General features: G+C 36.2%; 2 protein-coding genes across 3 annotated transcripts in view; one reads left to right on the top strand and one right to left on the bottom strand.

Moving 5' to 3' along the window:
• Window positions 1-20,243, bottom strand: part of LOC146002590 (cuticle protein 19-like) — a 36,856-nt gene that overhangs the window by 12,966 nt on the left and 3,647 nt on the right. The gene's annotated exons all lie outside the window — the stretch shown is intronic.
• LOC146002589 (uncharacterized) overlaps window positions 1-20,243 on the top strand; it is a 111,138-nt gene that overhangs the window by 4,101 nt on the left and 86,794 nt on the right. The window lies entirely within an intron of this gene.

The following is a 20,243-nucleotide window of genomic DNA, read 5'->3' on the forward strand; positions in this document are numbered from 1 at the left end:
TTTCCTCCCACACTATGCTAAACCTTATATAAACCGTTCTTGCCCCCAGTTTTGGAACCCAATCGCCGCCACTGTTGTAAAGGAATCTGCGCAGGACATACACAACACATGATTAAGGTAAAGAGAGTCTAAAACCTTTCTGGGAACAGTGTAAAAGGCCTACTATTCTCAAAGAGCTAAAAACATTTGTTAAAACGCTGTCATCGTCTCCCAACATGGAAGATTGAAAGTTTGACCGAGGAAAGTAAAATCAGCACGCACCACGTGATCATACACCACACATTACAACGCCCTAGAACATTGTGAAAACGGTGTATGCACCAAACACACTACTTGAAACCAAATCAACGGTGTTGCAAACTGTAACCAACTAGAGTGTTCAGTAACTTGTACAAATTGGAGCCAAGATGGCCGCCAGAATACTCGCAGGACTCTAGTGCCTATTATAAAGCGAGTTAGTAGTCTGTGAGAGCGCGGGAAAGCGACGCAACGAGATGTACTGCTGCTGCCTGTAAATAATGTATGAGTAGGGAAATACATTACAATATGTATATTTATAGTGTTTCTATCATGTGTACCTTATCTACAGCATCACAACCATTCCTGAGAAAGCTACAGACTGTGTCCCGAAACTAGAAGAGGTGCTTCTGTTGGTTAGATGGCGCGATCAACGAGCGAGTGTAGAAAGAGCCAAAAAGTTTAGCCAACTAGACGGGGCTAGCTCATTAAATAATCTCACATATTAACCCCAGATTACCCGAGGGGGGAAGGGGGCTGTCAGGTCCACCACCTCTACTCTTTCTATTTTTTACTGTGGAATTTTTTATAAAATATGAAAATAAATTACATTGTTTACTAAGGTGTTCGTAATATTTCTCTATTACTTTTGTTCATAAAAATTTAAATGTAATGTAAATAGGAGGCAAAATGCACTGGTGGGCGTATCAGGTGCCATCTTTGAATGTATGTAATTCGAGACACTCATGACAGCGACAGTTGGCTGGTAATGATGGAAATTTTTATAATTAATAAACAAACACACCTCTATAAACAAAGAAAGCACTAATGAAAAAAATATTATGTTTTTATGAGTTCTAGCGAATGTTAAAATATGTATGCGACACTCATGCAATAATTGGTTATTATTTTTCTTTAATGATGGTAATTTTTGTAATTATTATAATTAATAAATAACTGCACATATGTAATCAACAAAGGAAGCATTGATTCAATAACAAAATGGTTCTTCAATTTTAGTGAATAGAGAATGTGTGGGCCTATTAGTCCCTCCCCCCCCCCCCCCAGGTAAGTTAGTTTCTCGTACGGCACGGGTAAGCTAGGATTAATGAAGTAGTCAAAATTCAGTCTCGTTATATTAGAAGCTCTTTAAGACAAATTATGCTGACAATAGTACTTATTTGATGTTTCATTTTTAAAAAGAAAAACAGGTTGAAGAAAACAGGTAACTAATCGAGGCTACAGCGTGAAAAATTCATTTAGTAGGCATTAGCGGTTATCAATCACTTTGGCGCTGCCTTCGCAAACCACAACGCCCCCCTGTGTCGACTCTTAACTGATGTGAAGCAATTAGCACCTGTTTCGGATGCAAAGCGGATTCCGAACGAAATTAATGTCAATAAAGCGTCTGAATCAATCCATTCCACAGAAACCGTAACGGCCTTGGGTCCTTTCCCCCATCTGCTGTTTCGAATTTAAAATTCCATGAAGGCCTCCGTTTTTTTTTTATCCTGGTGGGTTTTGGGAGCGGCGAGCTTCATCTCCCATCATGTCAGTCTTACTTGGAATGAGTTTGGTCTTAATCACAACATTAAGAAACACCATGCGTCCGTTATCCCATAACTTGTAGGTAAATTTCAAGATCGGAGTGGGAAAAGTTTTTCCAATTACAACCTTAAAACGTGTATAATTATTAGCAGTTAGCTTGCGAATATTTGGACCTGCAAGTCGTGTCAGTGGACTCGTGAGCTTACCATTAACGGTCCTGGGGTGATCATGGGTATTCCTTTCGGAATGTCCTTTCATAAATTTCATCTAATCATCTAGCATTTTCATCGTCGCGATTTGACTAAAGGCTAAGCAAAATAAGACAAATACATATTTTGACTAAAGTAACCAGATTTTTAAAATAACAAAACGGGACATTTTTAATATTTTCCTGAAGGAAAAATGTACACATTTTAATATAAAAACTGTTTTGTCATAAATACTTATGTTTTATAACTAATTAATTAAATATTAATTATTATATATAAATAATACAGTAAATACCGTGTAAATAACTTGTACAATATGTTGATATGCACTGAATTTCAAAGACGTGCTATAGAATTAAAAGTCATTCATTGACAATTTGCCGATGAATGAATATTTTTCAGTACACCCATCTTTTCAAATAACAATTTGTAAAAGTTTACGCATGTGGGATTAAAGTTTACCTTATTGTACTGAAAGAGCGTCTTTGTCACTTGTCTACAAACCATTCAGGTATTATAAGAAAATTGGAATATGGTACATTGTTGACATGGAAAAGTGAAATAATTACTACCCAACAATGACAGTTGATAGTAACGCTAGAGAAGGTTTTGTTGCAGTAATTCTATGTCGATAAGCCATTGTCACAAAAAAGTGACAATTTGGAGTCCCGTTTTACGTCCGAAAACAATCGGGACACCTAAATTTAGACCTACCAATCAGAAGGTTGAAAAGTAATTAACATCATAAACTGCATCCTCTGTTATAATTGAAACATAACGGACAGGATTTCAAAGTCTACATGATGTCACTTGTTTGTTTGTTTGTTTTTGTTATTTAAGTCAACTTTATGCACAGAAAGGCTAATCGGGACTGGACCTAGTTTAAAGTGAGATCCGAACCAATTTGTACCTCCACCTGGAATCGAACCCGGGACCCTTTGATTACAAGATACGATGTTGGTGTAACATCTAAACGTCATGTAGCATGCAACGGAATGTTTCTGTTAAAACTATTCTTCTTTCCGTTACCATGAGACGGCATGATGCCACAATGTTTGAGTTTTTTTTTATTTAAGTCCAATTTTTCCACAGGTTGGCTAATCGGGACTGGACCTACAGTTTAAAGTGGGATTTGAACCATTATGCGTGACAGAATATGGTTGCCTCAGTAGAATTACACCCTAACAAACATCCTGTAAAGATGGAGCATGTTTTTACTTCTTACGGAGATTTTGTACTTTTCAGAACTAATAAAATGTATTTTTTATGGTTCACAACTCTTTCTAAAGTATTGTCGAGTATAGTGAAACCACAAGCAAAGAAACCTTCGCAGACCCCCGACTCCTGTGCACCCATTGAACTATATATAACATGGAAGGACAGCTTTACGGCGCAAAAGTGTAGCCATTCTCTCGCTTAGTTACGCCAGGGAATGTGGGAAGAAAAGCTGAAGCAGACGAATTTTTTCTGTGGCAGCAAATGGATTTTTGCGACAGATTATTTCCGAAATAAAAGCCATAATTTATGAGAACTTATTACAATGAGTAGATGACCTGCATTCAGACACCACTTTCTATACATAGGGTATATTTCGGATAGGTTCCTAATTTCGGATACCAAGAAATTTCCACCTTAGAACAGCAGCGCCGAAGTGCAGATAGTGCCAACTAACACGCTACTTCGTCCTCCAGATTCACCCTTGTGCGTGACCTTGAGCAATGTTTCTTTAGTGTGTGGCTGATATTTCTGACTTTTCCGAAGTTTTGATGTAATATTTCACCATCCAAACTTAAGGCCTACAACTAGAAGGTTAGTATTTACTCACTTCTGCCTAAATTTTATATAATCTTGAGAGATTCAGCAAACAATATTACGTCAGTCACATTATTTCAGAGGGGGAACGCACAGAATCGTCATATTGAATATGCGACTGGGTTTCCTAATTTCGGATGCTACACGGGTACTTAATTTCGACTATCCGAAATAGCGCACCCTTTCAAAATACTCATTAGTAACCCTATCCGAAATTAGGAAATACCCTATCCGACATTAGGCAACCTTTTTGTCAGACTAAAAATATGCATACAATTCTTTGTTTCATAAAATATACCAAGTATTTCTTATAAATGTTAATATAACTTTCAGAAACATTAATAAATATATGTTCAATGTTTATCAACACATTTATGGCTTATTTTGTTTACATTCAGGTACTGAAAATCTAATTTGAAATTAAGTATCCGAAATATGGGCACTTGACCCTATTATTGTTACTTGTGCATAAAACGTGTGTAAAATACCTTTTAAAGAATAAAAAAAACGCCTACCATGTAAAAGTGACAAAAAGAAAGAAAATTGAATAGAAACTGACTATTGGTAGGGGTTATGAGGGGTGAGCTTGTACGTAATACTTGGCATGCATTTACTTGTGATTGAAATATCATAATTATAGCATAAATAATGTATAATTACAGTAAAAGTATCTGAATTATTCCTCATATCAACCAAACACAACATAAAAATTGCAAAAGAAAGTGGGAAATTTCGAAACGTTATCTTTTCATAAAGTATTTAGTAAATACCAGTTATACTCAGTATGTTAAATTGAATTAGAGTTTACCCGCAATAAATTTTAAGTGTATTGCATATTCTTTTTCTTTTTCAAAAACCTACTCTTCATGCATTATTACGAAAACGTTGATTTTTCCACAAATAAACCAAATTTCTTTGATTTTTCCAGGATTTCCAGGCTGCTAGACAACCTGATAACATGCTTTTGGGCACAAAATTAATGCACAATTAACACTTTTGTAAAAAGACAAAAAACAACTGAATCACGGTCAACAAACCTCAAACAATATTTAATATTCATTTTGAAGATTCTACACTTCTTTTTTCTTCCTGTGCGTCTTGCGCAAAACATACTTTGTATAGAAGTTAGCGGAGTTCCGGGTTCGATACCCGGAGGAGGCACATAGTAGTTTGGATCCCACTTTAAACTGTAGGTCCAGTCCCGATTAGCCTTACTGTGCATAAAGTGGACTTAAACACCAAATTAATCAATCAACTGTATAGAAGTTGGGCCATAATGTCGAGACACTTTTTTGGGTGCACAATTAAAATGTAGGAACTACTGCTTGACATGCCAACAATATACACAAATTGCTCGAGCATGGCATGTAGATAAAACTAATATTTTACGACAAAAAATCTATCCGGAGGTTAATTATTTTAATTCCCTTTGTTACTTCTGGTTAACTTCTCTCTAGTGTTGCTCACGAGACGAGACTTTGGCCTGTCTCGTCTCGTGGAGTCTCGTGGATTAGCTGTCTCGTCTCGAAAATATTCGTTTGTCTTATGACACATGGTCAATCTCGTCTCGTCTCGAATTCTTAAAAGCCTGTCCCGTCTCGTCCCGTGGGCAACACTACTTCTCTCCATGATTCAATTCATTTCATATATAAATATTTATAAGTTATGAAAAATTCCAATCGGTTATTGCAAAATTTAATCACTTGCGACAGTGTGTGAAACACGTGGGTGTAAACTCATTCGCAAGCTTTCGCTATAAAATTTAATTATCGTCATCAACTTATAATAAATACATTTGGGCGTAGTATACACATATTTTAAGAATGATACCGATAAAAAGTGGACCCCGGGGTATTATTTAAACGATTCTTATATCCAAATGCCAAACACGACCGTATCATGTTCAACCCACTTGAGACTGGATAAATTGTTCGAAAAAACACATGTCAACTATTAATGTAGCGAAGAAACACTTAATAAGACATTCATTTATAGCACTGAATGCATAACTATGGTTAAAATATGTTTCTTTTGGTGCTATACGAAAGCAAAGAGGCGAGTAAATACACGCTAGCGTATGGGATCACCACATTTTCTTCCCTTCTTCCCTGAAGAAACTAATCGCAAAAGTGGCTTCAGTTATCGCGGCCGATCAGCGTTGCAGCGAGCGTTCCAGTTATATATAGTTCAATGTGTGCACCGTACTCTTACGTTAGGAGGGGAGAGGGAGAGTGGACCATGCTTCCTTATAGCCCGAGCTGAAGCCGTCGACGTAAACTTAGCTATTTTTTTTTTTTTTTTGCAAAGTACTAAAGTTTATGTCGCAGTTTAATTGATAGTTAAAATAGGAATATTGATAGGCAAGTTAATAAAAATAATATTGTATAAACAAACAAGCGACGAAAGAACATGATTTAAATCAAACACAAAAATTGTTAACATGCCAACTCGTAGCATTCAGTTGATGCCTCTCAGGGTATGGGTAATATTTCTTCGTTCGTTGTTCAAATAAAATCGAAGTCAAGTTTTCATTAAGAAAAAAAATAGATTTTACTTCTTACCAAGAAGCGTCTTATAATTCAGATTGACAACCACTCTCTTTTAAAACTCAAAGCCAAAAACTAAAGTCGAAACACAATCCAAAATTACCATGGCAACAGGTCTTACAAGATATAAACATACAAGTCAGCTGACTTGTGACATCGTCAGTGATAGATCTAAATATTAAATAACACAAGAATCATATACTACTAAATTACATAGATTTAAGACGAAAAATAAATATTTGTACTCAGTGTGCCAATTGACGGAGGGATACCGGCGATTTCCCCCCCACCCAAAAAAATATTCTCCGGCAAAATATATTTTCTAAAAAATCCCTGCCGGGTATGATTTTTCCCCTCCAAAGAAAATGGAATTAAAAGCATGTAGTATACCATAAACACCACTAAAAAGTCATTCGGGAAAACAATTAAGTAACCATTTAAAAAACATTAATTGTAATTATTGCATCCTACTTTGCGTTTGAAATTTTATTTTTAAATAGCTTATTGCTTATTTGTTTATTGTAGTCTGGTGCAGAGATTTTACAAAAAGCTCCCAGAATAACGCCGTTGCTCTGTCCATTGTCAAATAAACTACGAAAGCCTACAGCAATAGATCTCACTTCTGAACTAACTTCCTAAAAACAAGTATTTTCATTTTTATTTTGCACTTTCCCCCTTACATGTTGCTAACCCTTGACGATATTTTGTAATTTCTCGTATAAAGATCTTATATATGTTTTTACACATAATATTAATTTGTATTAGTCTTAAGTATATCACACCAAGCACAATTGTGTATTCTTTGTGTATATGTTTTCAATCTATTTTTTTTAGTGTGTAGACGAGCCTTTGTCCTCAATATTGTATTTGTTCTTTTTGTGTCTTCTTTATGTTTCTATCTTTCTTCCTTGTTTGTTAATGTACAAACATTTAGTATGTAGAATGTATTTAGTATGTATATGTATCTATAGGGGTTAGGTGGTAGAACAGCCGCAGGCTGAACATCGCCCTATAATAAAGGAAAATTGAAATTGAAATTGAAGAAGAGCTGATTACGTCAGCTTTATTCATTGGAGGTACGTAGATCACATTTCTCGCAGCACACCGTCATTGAGTTGAACGCGCAATAGACATTTGGTCACGTTTTCTCGGTTAGAGTCCGAGTGCATTCGGAACATCTCCAGCCGACTGCACGAGTCTAGCCAGCGAGCTTACGAGCAGTGTGCAGCGTGAGCAATAGAATAAGCTATATGCGCAGAGTAGAGAGGACGTCAGCGGTTCACTTCTTGATTGGAGGCGTCGGGAGTTATGACTCGCTCCTAAGGTGCAAGCGCAGAACGGCCAGAGCTGCGTTTGGGTGTTCTTAGAATTTAAATATACTGAGGGTTTCCTCATTACGTGTAAATGTTATCATAAGATTTAATATCCTGGGTACTTAGAACTGGCAGGCAATAATAGAGTTTACTAACTGGTAACATACAAATTTTTCATACCTAGAAAACCTACCCTCTCCCCCCGGAAATGAAATCACAAATACGGCACTTTGGGGCATACCCCCAAAAGCAAAAAAGCTTAATTCGCCCACTGTTTGTACAGTGTCTCTCAAAAGTTTTAGGACAACGACATTTTAAACTAGGCAACCCAATTTACACAATGCGTCGGTGGGTTGCGTGTAGAGTTAAGCTCAATTTCAGGGTTGCCACATGCACAATAGATATTTATAAAATACGCGAAAGGAATAAAAACAAGTAATATTGTATAAAATTATTAAAAATATCACTATTATATCGCAGGTGACAAAATCCTTTCTGAAAGGAAGGAGATAGGTTCTCTAGTATTTTATCGCTGATGAGTCTACAGAAAGGAAAAGAGGCGAGAGAAAACGAAAGGTGACAAAGGAGAGGAGAAAGAAAGCGAAAGAAGAAGAGGAAAAGTAGAGGAGAGAAGAAAGAGAGCATAGACGAGGAGACGAGATGTAGTGAAGAGAATGGAAAAAGATTCTAGGAGAGATGATGAAAATGGAGCAAAGAAGAGAGAGGAGGAGACGAGAAGAGGGGAGTGGAGAGTAAAGTAAAGGAGAGAAAAAGAGAAGAACGAAAAGAAGAGGAGAAGAGTGCAATGGAGTCGGAAATCTAAGACAGGAGAGGAGATACGAGGAGTGGAGATGAGTGGGATGGAGATAAGATGCGAGAAAAGTAGGGAAGCCGATATGAGATAAAAGCAGAGCGAGCAGGAGGAGGGGAGAGGATAAGGAGAAGAGAAGAACAGAAGGGACTGAAGAGAAGAGGTAGTTGCAGAAAATATCGTCTCAGTGTCAAGAATTGATGCATTGGTCAAATTATCGACATGAAACATTCAATAACATTTTGAAATGTATTGGAGAATGTATTAGATCGGTTCAAAATGCCTTTTGGCTTAGTTCAGAGCAAGGTAAAATCTTCCATGTAAGATCTTTGATTTTACCTGCGATTATACCACTAAAAACATGAATGTAATTTGAATATTTATAAGAATTGTCCATTCTTTGTCCACTTCTAGGTTCGTTGAAATGGAGATTTTGTAACTTAATATTTCCCCTCCCCCCATCGTTAATTCCAAACTGAATCATTCCGTTTCACACGGCGTGGACAATGAACACAATGGGATAGGTCTAAAACTTACGAAAATTTTCTGCCACCGGAAGGGTTTGAACCTACGACCATCACATTGGCAGTCCTGAACGGTAAACACTACCCTACAAGCTATCGCTCCTTAAAGTAAGTAGAAGGAGCTGAGCAATGTGAAATGTAGATGCAACTCTTTTCCTACATGTAATGTGCAAACAATACTTGTTTGTAACAAAGAAAACGAAGGTAGTACGACTCGGCGAAAACATTTAATGGAGAATTGCACATGATTAAAACTTTTCATTCGATATTTGCGGAGGTATCCTTGCATTTAACTCGAGTGGGAAAAGGTGTAAAATTCGTATGTCCTGAATTGCCACAAATATAAATAGTTATTTCGTTAATATTTGTCAATGTCTTTGAAGCAATACACAATTATCGTTAGAGTATCATAATTCACGATCTTATACATGAAAATATCCCTTTAAATGTGTGTCAATTCATTTATTTGTTTATTCTTTTTATAAATTCCATATGCAGAACAATGTAGCCACTATACACTGCTATTACAAATAATTTTACCATGCTCTCCACACCTAGTATGGAGAATCGAACCTGGGACCGCTAGCAGCCCAATCGAGAACTCTAACCACTACACTTTCTTGTAGTATAGCAGATATCTTCGAGAAATAATTTTTGAAGTGATGAAGAAAAACGAGAATATTGGTAGTTGCGAAAATGCAAGTTATTTCTTCTAACTTATTATTGTGATTATAGATTATTAATGGAAAATATCTAGAGGCTTGAACATTGAAGGACGATATTCTTTTCCTGTGATACTGCAACAGACGAAATGCTTGTTTACTGACGCAAGTGTCGTGTTCAGAACATTCTGATGAAATGTAGTTGCTGTTGCGTAAGGTAACACAAAATAATTACACTGTTTGCGAACTACCAAATCTGCGCAACATTAGACGTAAAAAGGCGGAAAATTTTATTCATAAAATCACTTCACATTTGACAGTATTAGTCAAGAGAGACTCGTGGGACACTGTGTTAAGGTGCTGGAGTAAATACTTCTTATTTTAATTCCTCGAAGAACAACAATTTTTAAAGTAGAGCAACAGTTGTTCTGTTCATTCTTAATTCTTTTAAATTCTTCCACATTCCTGTAATTGGGTTTAAAATAATTAATGATATTGCTTGCACTTCTGTCATTGACGTAGACCAGGCCCATACGCAGGATTTCTTTGAGGGAGGGGCCAGACCCAAATATATATATATATATATAAGAGAAAGAGAGAGGGGGCTGTTGTGCAAAGGATTATTATTATTATATAAAAGAGAGAGAGGAGACAGATATTACAAAATAGTTCAAATAGTGCGAGCGCCATTGAAAAGTCATGATAATTCTATGTTTACAAAATAATATATTTATAAATTAAATGTTGCGTACTAGGAATTATTATTACAATAAAGAACATGCCTAATTGTGAGTTAAGAAAAAGCAATAATAAAGAGACATTCTCCCATCACGATTGCAGTTCGAAAAAGTCAGGACAGGGATTGAAAGTAACACAATGTCCTGACTAAATCGCTGAATCGGACATCTGGTAGCCTTGCATCAATGATTATAAAACTAAAACTACCCAGTATTGCAGCTTGAAGACTTTTGCGCAAGAAACAGATTCATTTATGTAAGAACAAAATTGAAATTTTTACACATTTCTGAAATCGACGATGTTATTTTCGTAGTTATTGATAGGTTCACATTTAAAAAAAAATCAGAGCTCTAGGGGGCATGGCCCCCATGCCCCCCCCATCCCGGGTACTGGTCTGACGTAGACAGTGGGAGAGAAATTTTGGAGAATGTTTCTATTAAATTTATTATTTACATCCACCTTATGCTCAGATATGTTTATTGACAATCGTGAACTTTTCGTTTAATAGATAATATTTGGTTTTAAACGACGGGAGAATATTTTTCAAATTTCCTTTCTTGCTCTTTTGAGAGAATATATACTTCTACAATAGCAATCGCGTTCGGAAAGAAAAATGACTTGGTTTTCAAGGGCAGACAAGCTTGGTAGCGTACCTTGCTCGCGTTCAAAGTGACTCACTTAAGCTATTCAAGGCCGCTTCTTATCGGAAAACACTGTGCGTCGATGCACAGTGTCTGCACCCAGCATGTTACGAGTAACCAGAGTCGAATTTGAAGGAGAATCTGAAGAATGATAGATTTCATCAGAGGCGGCTAGGTGGGCACTAGCTCAACATACAATAGTTTAAGTCATAATTTCTGACAAACAAGAAATCTTATTAAATAAGTACAGTGTGTCCGGTTGAAAATATACCACTAAGAAATTTGAATAACTCGGTAACCGTTGGTGATAGAAATGTCCATTACATTTATTTGGAAGAGGGAATCATAGAATTTTATGATAAGCAAAAGAAAATTGCAGCACTCACCTCAGTAGATCTCAATGTGAGCTCCTTTGGTGGCTCGACAAACATCAAGTCGGTACCCAACCTCAATCCATACATTGCGCAACGTTTGACGTGTCACAGACGCACATGCATTGATAATTCTTTCTCATAGATCGTCAAACCTTTGCACAGGTAATACGTGTATCTGCTCCTTTTTAACAATGTAAGCTCGAAGACAATCTGTATTCCATTTGTTTATATTGGCAAATTGGTCAACCGGAGTTTATTATAAGGAACTATTTCGTGGATGTTCATGTAACCGTTATAAAATTACAAATAAAGTATATTCACAAGCTTAGATATACTAACAACAAAGAAATAAATTCAGAGTTATATTTCAAATGCATGTGTGTGTGTGTAGAGTAATTCTAGAAGTACAGAACTATATCAGAGTATTGAACTTCTTTTTGCAGGATAACGTTTACAATATTTACGCGACAGAATAATTAAGAACTGTTGCTCCAAGGGAAACAAAGGGCGTGGTGTATTGGTTAGAGTTCTTGAAAGAATTGATTACGGTCCCAGGTTCGATCCTCCATACTAGGTGTTTTTGTTTTTTTAATTCTCCTTTTATTATAAACAAGAGCGTGGTAACATTATTTGTAATAGCAGTGTATAGTGGCTACATTGTTCTGCATATGGAATTTATAAAAAGAATGAACAAATAAATGAATTGACATACATTCAAAGGGATATTTTCATGTATAAGATCGTGAATTATGATACTCTAACGATAATTGTGTACTGCTTCAAAGACATTGACAAATATTAATGAAATAACTATTTATATTTGTGGCAATTCAGGACATACGAATTTTACACCTTTTCACACTCAAGTTGAATGCAAGGATACCTCCGCAAATATCGAATGAAAAGTTTTAATCATGTGCAATTCTCCATTAAATGTTTTCGCCGAGTCGTACTACCTTCGTTTTCTTTGTTACAAACAAGTATTGTTTGCACATTACATGTAGGAGGAGAGTTGCATCTACATTTCACATTGGTCAGCTCCTTCTATTTCCTTTAAGGAGCGTTAGCTTGTAGGGTAGTGTTTACCGTTCAGGACTGCCAATGTGATGGTCGTAGGTTCAAACCCTTCCGGTGGCAGAAAATTTTCGTAAGTTTTAGACCTATCCCATTGTGTTCATTGTCCACGCCGTGTGAAACGGAATGATTCAGTTTGGAATTAACGATGGGGGGAGGGGAAATATTAAGTTACAAAATCTCCATTTCAACGAACCGAGAAGTGGACAAAAAATGGATAATTCTTATAAATATTCAAATTACATTCATGTTTTTAGTGGTATAATCGCAGGTAAAATCAAAGATCTTACATGGAAGATTTTACCTTGCTCTGAACTAAGCCAAAAGACATTTCGAACCGATCTAATACATTCTCCAATACATTTCAAAATGTTATTGAATGTTTCATGTCGATAATTTGACCAATGCATCAATTCTTGACACTGAGACGATATTTTCTGCAACTACCTCTTCTCTTCAGTCCCTTCTGTTCTTCTCTTCTCCTTATCCTCTCCCCTCCTCCTGCTCGCTCTGCTTTTATCTCATATCGGCTTCCCTACTTTTCTCGCATCTTATCTCCATCCCACTCATCTCCACTCCTCGTATCTCCTCTCCTGTCTTAGATTTCCGACTCCATTGCACTCTTCTCCTCTTCTTTTCGTTCTTCTCTTTTTCTCTCCTTTACTTTACTCTCCACTCCCCTCTTCTTGTCTCCTCTTCTCTCTTATTTGCTCCATTTTCATCATCTCTCCTAGAATCTTTTTCCATTCTCTTCACTACATCTCGTCTCCTCGTCTATGCTCTCTTTCTTCTCTCCTCTACTTTTCCTCTTCTTCTTTCGCTTTCTCTTTCTCCTCTCCTTTGTCACCTTTCGTTTTCTCTCACCTCTTTTCCTTTCTGTAGGCTCATCAGCGATAAAATACTAGAGAACCTATCTCTTTCCTGTCAGAAAGAATTTTGTCACTTGCGATATAATAGTGATATTTTTAATAATTTTATACAATATTACTTGTTTTTTATTCCTTTCGCGTATTTTATAAATATCTATTGTGCATGTGGCAACCCTGAAATTGAGCCTAACTCTACACGCAACCCACCAACGCATTGTGTAAATTGGGTTGCCTAGTTTAAAATGTCGTTGTCCTAAAACTTTTGAGAGACACTGTACAATAGAAAAGGGTGTGGAAGAAGCATCACATCGAGCAAGAATAGTAGGATATCAAGCACGAAAAGACACGTGCACGAGATATTATTGTGTGGTAACTTGTTTAAGAACTACAGAGGCTTGTTCTTATTCAGGATGGCCAGGCATTCTGTGATGGAAGTGTCGAGGCCTACTTTACAACGGTTGACGGCGTCGCGCTGTGTCGTGAATCTTTATGAGGTTTCGCGCAACCTATTCTCAGGTTATTATAGTTGAATATAATTACTGCTTGCCTATGAAGATGTTAAACCGTTTCCAATTTCCTCTCCGCGAAAGTTTCGCCCAGGGACACGTTTTCATCTGCACACGAGCTTCTCTGGCTCGCAAAAAGCGATATTTTTACGGATGGTAATTGCACGTGGGTAAATTATAGGTCAGCTTAGAACTCCAGGTATTTCTTAAATGCAGCTTATATTTTCTTAACAGTTCCTAAAGACAGTTAACACTTACTGACTGATGGGAATGGACAGTCTCGTGCTAAAAATGCCTGTCTCAAAACGCAAGTTTCGTTCCGGTTTTGATTTCTAATTTCTCTCCACTTCAACTTCTCGTCTCTTTCCTAGTCTCCTGGCACTATCCCATATCTGTCTACGATATCGTGTCTAGATTAAAGATACGTTGGCATTATTTCTCCTTAGCTGGAAATGTTGTGGTATTAAGTTGCACTGTCAGAGGTTATCGTGCTGGCCCCCGTGGCGAAATGGTTAGCACATCACGCTACGACGCCAGGGTTCGAATCCTGGCCTGGGCATGGATGTTTGTGAGTGGCTATTCATTAATTTCATCATATCATAACTCATCCCCATCTTCGCAAATTAAGTGGCACAAGAAGAGAAGTAAAATAAAGCAAATCAATCAATCAGAAGTTACGGTGAGTTTTGCAATATTCTACCCATAGGCGTAGCTACGGGGTGTGCCGGGTGTGCCTGCTGCTTTATCAAAGAGAATTAAAGACAGATATTTCAATAAGAGAGAAAATAAGCGGCAGTTAGTAAGAAGTTGAAAATGTCATTACTTGGTACAAACGTGTGCATTATTGCTGATGAAACGGGTGTCTATTGATTTTCGATTTTTTGATGTCATTGGAGAAAGAAGATATTTACTGCATTCTACTCTGTACTGCAGCGCCTTTCTTCTATAGCCTACCTGTCACAAGCTGCACGTGTGAGAGAGCTTTCTCCAAGCTTTCCCAAGTTAAAACTAAATTAAGAGCAACTTAGAAGCAGGATAGATTAGAAGCCCTGCTCTTGCTATTTGTGGAACAGGAAAAAGCTTAGTCTATTGATGTAAATGAAGTTATTGATGAGTTTAAGAACATTGTACCTTTTGAGAGACGTCTCTTGTTATAGATGTCGTGTATTTTGATGTATTTGTTTGTAACATTTATGAACATTTTGTGTGTGTGTAATTTCTATGGAATTTGACTTGTGTCTACATATATTCAGAAATTTTCAACACTGTCATTTAGTGAATTTATATTCCTTTACAAACATCAGTGCAGTTAAAGAGCCAAGTGATTGCATTGCAAAATATGCTATTAAAAAGGTCCAATACCTCAATTTTTTCTTTGTGCACACCCAAATATAATGTTCTAGCTACGCCTATGATTCTACCGTTACGATTGAACCAATTGTTAAATTACAAAAAGACAAAAAAACAAAGAAATAATCTGTTTCCTTCACAGTGATGTGTTCGGTAACAATGGTAATGGCTATATTCATAAACCTCGTTTGTTTCAGCTTTAGAAAGAGACGACAAAATAAAGGACAGAATTTTGAAAACAGGAACATAATCCTCATTTATAGTCCTGCTCTTCGGTTCGAAATTCCTAAGTACCCCAGTGACCAGTGCCGGAGTGGTACACAGGGCAAAACCTTGCAGCACCCTCTGGCCATAGCACCCACACCCTCTTTCGTCGTCGAAAAGATACAAACATCCTTTCCATAAGATCAGCCAGATTCACAGAATAAATTGAAGTTTTAGACGTGCCTTTCTTGATTGGCAATGAAATTACACTATAAAACACAAAACTTTTTATCCTGTTCATAGATGGCGGAGTGAAGAATATTAATATCTTACTGCCTGCAGAAAGCATGCAGTTATGAACCTTTTACTATTATTTTACATTTTTACACAGTAAATAAATCCTGAAAGATATGAGAAATAATATAATTCATGTTGATTTGGTAATAATAATTCATAATTTCATTTCAACTATTCTAGAATAATAATTTTCACGAACACATAACAAAAGTTATGAGGCAAAAAAAAAAACGCCAGAAAGCCGATTATATTGTCAAAGTTTTCTTTGAAAGGGATTGCTAAGTACCCGTGTTTGATCAGAGCTGTTGACAAATAATAAAAAGGAAATCCTCCAATTGATTTTTATTATTTCTAACTGGTTTCAGTTTATTCCAGTGCAGGTTTTAATGCCATACAAGCCTTGCCTACCCGATTCACTTTTGGTATTGGAAGGAAGCAGAGGCACAACCACGAATTTTTGTCCTGAGGGGGGGCAAGTACCAGGATAAACGTACCAATAATAATAATAATAATTTTAATAATAATAATGCTAATAATAATATTTTGTTAATAATAATGTTATTATAACATTATTATTATTGATTTGCTTAATTTTACCTAGCTTTTTGTGCCACTTTTCGCTAATTTGCGAAGATATGGATGAGCGATGATCAAATTGATGAATGGACACTCACAAACATCCATGCCCAAGCCGGGATTCGAACCCGGAACAAACATTATTATTATTAGTAGTAGTACTAGTAATATCAAAGCCGTTATTACCCTCGTAAATTATGCAAAAAGGGGGTAGAAGTTGGTGATAAAGCATTCAAACGATTTGAATTATTTTTTCAACACTTTCAATTTCACATTAATGATGGAAAACAAGCACACAAACTATTTTTGAAAGACAGAAAATGCTTGTTAAATGCATTCCAAATATTATTCTTTTTTACATTAGCATGTAGAACTTTCATGAACGATATGTTTCACACATATGCAACATGGAGCGAAGTGGATAAATTGTGTACGTAAAAGTTTATTTAATACATATTATATACAACATATGTCCCACCCGTTACAATGGAATGTTATCTATCTACTTAAAATAAAAATTGTTACGTTATAGTATACGCTGGTGAAGGTATTTGATGCATTTAAGTAATAAAAAGTGTACTACACCTGAAAGTGAGGGCATGTGTATTGAAGTAAGTAGCTTCTTCGCTACAGCACACACAATCGCCCATTCTAGCGAATCCCTTGCGTTAGATGGCGCTGGTGTACGCGCGACTTCCTGTTCTGAATTGATGAATGCTGGCTTTCCGGAACACCAAACGTGCAGCGAAGCCCATACAGAAAAACACGTGGTGGTATGGCGGGTGAAGCGAACGAAAAAATGAGGCAAAAGTGGAAATTGACGTTTTTGGTGAGAAACAGTCCTAATATGCTACATTTTCAGAGAAGAAAGCGTGAAACTGCTTCGCGATGTTACAAAAAGACAAAAGGGAAAAATTGTTTTCTCGCAAATATGTATCTGGTACCGGTAATAGATTCACCGATTCTTCCTCTTTTTCCTTCAGTTGCTGACGTGCCGTATAATTATGCATAACGACCTTAAATTACCAACCCTGAAGGCCAGTCTGCTTAATTTTTTCGCTTTCTGATGAGGCTGCAGACGTTGCGTGAATGACCAGGGGACATTTAGGTGTGAGAAGACGTTTGCAGTTACATTTGGTGATCATGGTTTCTCGCCAGTCTTGGCAGAACTCTTAAGTACCGGAAGGCTTGAAACGTACCTACCCTGAAAGTGGAGCAGATCTTTTAATCGGTTTGGTTAATCAACTTTATCCGCAGATAAGCTAATTGTGGTTTTAATCCAAGCAAAAAGAAAAGAAAGGATATTTAAATAGGATTTTGCACACTCAGATAATACAGAGCATTATGTCAATAAAAACTTACGTATTTCTCTTTTAGATTCCAATGTAATTTCGTTGCCTGACCCAGTAATCTCTGACGCAATCAGTTGCGTAGCTGAAGAACTCATATAAAAGTTATCTTTCAATCATTATTTTGCTAATTTGACTTTGATAGTGACTTTCCTGTCCTAAGCTATATTGCTATGTGTTTTTATTTATTGTTACAAAGCTATTGGTTTCTTAAACAACTTAAACAATCAACAATTTGAGAAGAAATGTTTTTTTTTTAAACAAAACTTACATTCTCCAGATCCAGGTGTGATTTTATGAAACTAACAGCAAGCTAATTGCATTGGTGGAAGATACTCAACAGAAATATCGTGATTTACATTAAAACTTGTGATGACTGCATTACAGTTAAACCAGATGGAACTGAGAAGGAAATATGTTCGTTCATGTACTCCTGCTTTCAGCACATATTCTTCATTTTGGTTCCTTTTCAAAAGGTGCATAAGTTTTTATTGTGAAGCATACATTTCTTCAAGTAAGGAGAATAGCAGAAACAATGTTTGATACATTTCCACGGATTCCCCTGAAATAGTCAGTGATAATAGTCTACTTTCTCAAAGTGAAGCATGGAGGTAGTTGCTAAATTGGACATAAAGGTTGTTCACTCTATACCTTGGAAACGTGATTCCAATGAAGTGGCTGAAAGACAAGTGTCAACATTGTGATCGACTTTATCAGCGATTAGAAAACAAGCGAATCATATCAATGATATATTTATATTCAGAGTGCACTTAACAAAGTACTTGGCGATTTACGTGTAATGCCGAATCCTTCAACTATCTATCCAACATAATATTACGATACGATATGAACCAATATGACGTTCATCTTGTCTTGGTTCACTTGGTTCACTTATCAGATGAAGATATGACTGACAGAATGGTTTTGATAATATTGAAGACCCTAAATGCAACGGATGTTAGCAGGCTCGATTATTATAACTGATACGCAAATATACGTGCTAGTAAATTTAGATGGGAAGGAAAGATGTGTGCGCGTCAATCAGATGAAGTATAGGAATTAAACGTTGTAAGATGTTAATATCGGAAAGCATTTTCCTTATTCTCTGCACTATAATGAATATCTATCCCATTAGTTGACAGGTTAATGTTAAGAGTGTCAATATGTTTGAAGAACATCCACCACAATGATTTGCATACTGAAGTTTGTAATGTCTTAGTTTTTTCCCCAAAAGTTTGTTGTGTTTCCTTTTACCATTATCTGATACATGTAAATTGATCATTTCAAAATGATTGTACATTAATACTAATAATCACAGTTCAAGTTTTTGAGTAACTGAAGACTTGATAATCCGATTTACACATGGAGTATTATTACATTGTGTTTTTTTTTGTTTTGAATACATTAATAATATAATTATCAAGAAAATTATAAATTTTCTGAAATAATACTAAAATACATGCCAAACCAGAAAACATAATAACTTTAAATAAATACAAGTGAAGATAACTATTTTCATAACAAATACTTTGCAAGTAAGTTGATAAATTAGAAAAATAGACGTGGTACTACAACGTTTCCGATGAAATGGCATGGTTTAGTATGATTTACTTATGTATTAGGAGAATAAAGTTAATTATTGGTGATGATCTATGACGTGGAATCTATATCTCGCCATTGGCACGATTAACCGTGAGAGGTTGAAATGGACGCAAAAGAACAAAGTAGAAGTACGAAAGTGAGAATATATTCCCAAAGGGTCAGAGGGTAATACTTATAAAAATAACACATAAATTATATGAAATTTTTCGTACTGAAGACAAAATGTTCTTTAATTTAGCCCTCAAATACGAAGCCTAATAATTTGTCACATTATTGATCCAAAACCATTGAAATGAATTTATGTGCGTAGAACATGAATTTTCATGAAGGAGAATCAATATTAATTTATGTGAACAAAATTGCAACCCTTAACTATACCCTAACCTAGGGGACATCAAATTAGGCATCAGGAATATTAACGGCGATGCTCAAAATATGTTTGGAAGTTTACGACTTGCCGTGCAGTAACGTACTTGATACAAAATTTACATCAATATTTGAAGCAAGTATCAGGTGTGACAAATGTCTATTTCCTTTTGAAGGAAAGGTTAATGCACGGAGGACGTTTGGAAACCAGCGATTCTTGGATCTTAGTGGCACCAACGCACTTCTGTCTAATTTTTTGTCCGCTGATATACAAATGTGCTAGAAATTTGAAAATATATTTTCAGTAGCGAAGAGCTTGTGCATTCATAATGTCATAAATATAAGTTTTTCCATTCGTTATTTCATCATTGGAATTATTGAGGGATCCATCATAGTCCACCACTTTCATCACGCAAAGACTATGGGGTTGAGTGAATCATTGGTGTGTAAAAAGGGGGGGGGGTGCACGACACCGTGAGAGAGGGCGACTCCTGTAGACATGCGTGCATGCATAAAATATCATTTCAGGAATAATTATAGTACAAAAGTTTCTATAATGGTACATTTATAAAAATTAGTAATGATTCTGATATTTTAAGTGTTCTGTGCATGCATATTAAAAAAGCTGAAGGAAA

Source organism: Lepisma saccharinum, chromosome 18, assembly GCF_977018435.1.
Source record: "Lepisma saccharinum chromosome 18, izLepSacc3.1, whole genome shotgun sequence".
NCBI lineage: Eukaryota > Metazoa > Arthropoda > Insecta > Zygentoma > Lepismatidae > Lepisma > Lepisma saccharinum.